Source organism: Molossus molossus, unplaced genomic scaffold (assembly GCF_014108415.1).
Source record: "Molossus molossus isolate mMolMol1 unplaced genomic scaffold, mMolMol1.p scaffold_m16_p_11, whole genome shotgun sequence".
NCBI lineage: Eukaryota > Metazoa > Chordata > Mammalia > Chiroptera > Molossidae > Molossus > Molossus molossus.
In genome coordinates this window covers 71,295,455-71,299,083 of record NW_023425346.1, presented here as the reverse complement: position 1 = coordinate 71,299,083, position 3,629 = coordinate 71,295,455, and positions in this window count along the sequence as shown.

The following is a 3,629-nucleotide window of genomic DNA, read 5'->3' as shown; positions in this document are numbered from 1 at the left end:
CTGTTGATATTGTCTAATTTTTATCAAGTTTTAATAGTGTTCGTTATTGCTTTGATTTTGTTTGTCTATTCAAATCTCATAGTAAAAACACAAATGAGGCATATTTTTAGTTTTGTTGCCTAGGAGCTTAGAATAGTGCGGCCTATTTCACTTTAAAACTCTCTTGTAAGTTTATGTGAGAAATTTTTGAGTCAGTATTTAGTATTTACTTTATTTAAATAAATCTGTAATTGTAGGCTTTCTCCCTTAAGTTTAAAATGGACATATGCAATCTATAATAATTAATATGCATTTAGATAAACTGTATGCTACTTAAAGTATTTATTTTAAATAGCACTCAGGTCATTAGACTGTATTCAGTGGAATCATTTTCTGCTCATATGTTATACTTCATATGTCTAATTTGAGAAAAAAAGTTTGATAATGTAGTAAGTTTTCATGTTGACCAAATAATCAGATTTTTTTATTCTTTTCTTGTCTTGCATATTGATAAGACCATGAAGTTCAAGGTGCTACTGATAGGGAGTTTTTCTGGTAGTTCTGTTTTTGAACCAATAGGTTTATAATGAAAATGCTATAACAAAGTTCTGAACTCCTAGAAAATAAATCTACTTTCTATTACTTTATCCAAAAAGGTGAGTTCCTGAACAATTTTTTGTAAATATTAAAAAATAAAATAAAATGCAGTCATTTCTGGTACATATCACTTTTTCCTTCTTGAAATGGGTGCTTTGAACAGGTTTGCTCTATTCCTGAGTATGGCTTTTGTGACTTGTAGCTACTTTTTTTTCTCTTAGGACCAGTATTTGTGAAGTCATTTTTGGAGGACATATAAGTGTATCTTACATTACATCTAAGTTCTGATTAATGAATGGGTAGCATGAAGCAGTCTATAATGCTTCAGGGAACCTTGCATTTTTAGGAGCTCTGTGTATTTTCAAGTGTGCTTGGCTTTTCTGAATTTGAAGAAAAAGATGAAGCATATAAGAACAATTCTGTAAGGATTTTAGCTTGTTGGGATTTTTTAAAAATAGTGTATAAATATTGGTTGTTCCTATTTTGCTTTGTCTAGGCCATGGGATTGTTGAGAAATTTGGAGTCTCTTGGTGTATCAGTGACCTAAGCAAAACGAGTACTTGCTTTTCAAGTACCTGGTTTCTGTTCTGTGAAACTCACAGATCTCTGTGATTAAAGCAACTTTCGTAGGAATTACTTCGTAATGGACCAAATTTGAACTTTGTTGTATCACATTGAACTGTTGTGTGTTATCTTCAATCAGGACAAGTCCAGAAGTGGATACTATTGCTTAAACTTAAATTCAGAGGCAAGAGAGAAAGTATGTTCATTTCCACAGTGTCCATGGAAACTTTGACCCTGAATTGTGGTTTTTTACTATGCGTTATTACATTTAGTGTTTAACAATCATCACACAATCTCAGGAAATGTATTCTTGTAGTGTGTTTTTATTATACTATTTTTTATGCCAATTCCATATATATTACAATATTACTTTGGATGCTACCAATTCTTTACTAATTGTATTAAACAAAGTACCTCTGGGTCTGCCTTTGAGCCTTGCTATTGCCACTTGGTGAAGAGGAAGTGCATCCAAGCAGTGCACCTGCCCAGGCTGCTGGAGCTCACCGTCTCCTTCAACAGCCCTGGCGGGTCAGTAAACTAGCTGGTTGATGGGCTCCTTTTCATGTCTTTCCAGTTCCTTTCTTTGAATTCATAAAGAATTTGTAAGTTTAAATTATTTTCTTCTTTTAAATTTAACATTCTTTTTTTCCCTAAAGTAATTCATGCATATAATTTTTAAAAAAATCAAATAAACTAGAAGGCTGATCATGAAAAGGAGTAGCTAGCTTCCTTTCTTGAGTTTAGTGCCCTGGAGACAAGCACCATCAACTCTAGTGGTGTGTTCTGTATTTACCTTCCTATTTGAAAATGGTAATATAACTTTTTCTTGATTTATAAATTCAAAAATGATTCTTAAATTTCTTTTATGGTAAGCAGGATTTACTTTTCTTATATCTCTACCTTCCCCATCCCTTTCAGTATAGATTAATCACAGCTTGTTAAATCAGTAGATAATAAATGTTGTTCACTGATGAATCCAATGGTGAACTATCATTTTCTTTCTTTCTACTGGAATCTTATTTTTCCCAGAATTAATATTTGCCTGATTTTAAAATTGCTTAGTTTTTTAAAAAAGTCCTCACGGGAGGATTTTTTTAAAAATTGATTTTAGAGAGAGAGGAAGAGGGGAGGAGGGAGAAAGGAGAGAGAGAGAGAGAGAGAGAGAGAGAGAGAGAGAGAGAGAGAGAGAGAGAGAGAGAGAAGAGATAGAAACAAACAAACAAACATTGATTGGTTGCCTCCTCTATGCACCCTGACCAACCGGAATTGAACCTGATCTTTTGGTGTAGGGGCTGATACTCCAACAAACTGAACCACCCAGCCAGGGAAAAATTTGCTTAGTTTTTTTAATGCACCTGTCACTTAAAGGCTTACATGTTCAAAAACATAGATAATCTAGCCACTCCTTTAAAAAATATTTTTTCCCTTTGGGGACATTTCTTCCACAGTCCTTTATCTTCCACCATCTGGACCACTGCTCTTCAGGCCTGTGCACAGCTCAGTGGTCATTCTGGGACCTGCTTTCTTTTCAGTCTCTGTTGGATCTGTTTATTGGATCCTGTGACATCCTCTTTCTCGATTTACTGTTTCCCACCCCTCTTTTTTCCCTAAAGTGTATCCACTACCAAAAACTTTTCCAGGAAAAGGTGCATAAGAAGTAAACATTTTGAGATCTTTATAGTTCTGAATATGTCTCTTGATTGGTTGAAAGTAATTTTCCCTAACAATTTTAAAGGCAGTGCTTCATTTTCTTACAGCATTTGTTAATTCTGTGAAAATTCTAGTACCATTCTTTGGCACGGAACCTGTTTTTACACTCTGGAAGCTTTTAGGAGCTTTCTTTTACCCCTGACATTTCAGGATGATGTGTGGGTCTTCATTTATTCACGCATTCATTCATTCATTCATTCATTCATTCATTCATTTCATTCATGTTGATGGGTACTTGACTAGATGGAGTCTGTCAATTGTAGACTTGTCTTCAATTCTGGGAAATTTTTGTTTTCTTTTTGATAATTTTCTCTCTTTCATTTTCTGCATCCTATTTTTCTAGAATTCTTGTTATTTGAACATTGATTGATCTTCTAATTTTAAAAATCTTTCCAGTTGCTCCTGACGTTGTATTGTTTATTTGTTATCCTCCAGCTCTTTTGTTAAAAGAAGTTTAAAGCTATATGTTTTAATTTCTAAAATATCTTTTTTATCTGTTCTTTTTCATAATACCCTCTTATTTTATAGATTCAATGTCTTCTCCATATCCCTGAGGATAATTATGTTTTTTTGTTTGTTTGTTTTTCCTCATGTCTTTTCTGTTTGTTACATTGTTTCTCTTTCTTGTTCATTTGCTGTTGATTTGTTGTGGACTATCTTTTATTCTGAAGGCTTCCATAGAAAATTGGAGAGGTCATCCATTCTATTTTGGATCAGGTACTAAAAAGCTAATTTCATAGGTCTTTATACGTGGGCTGGGTTTATCAGTTATCTGAAGG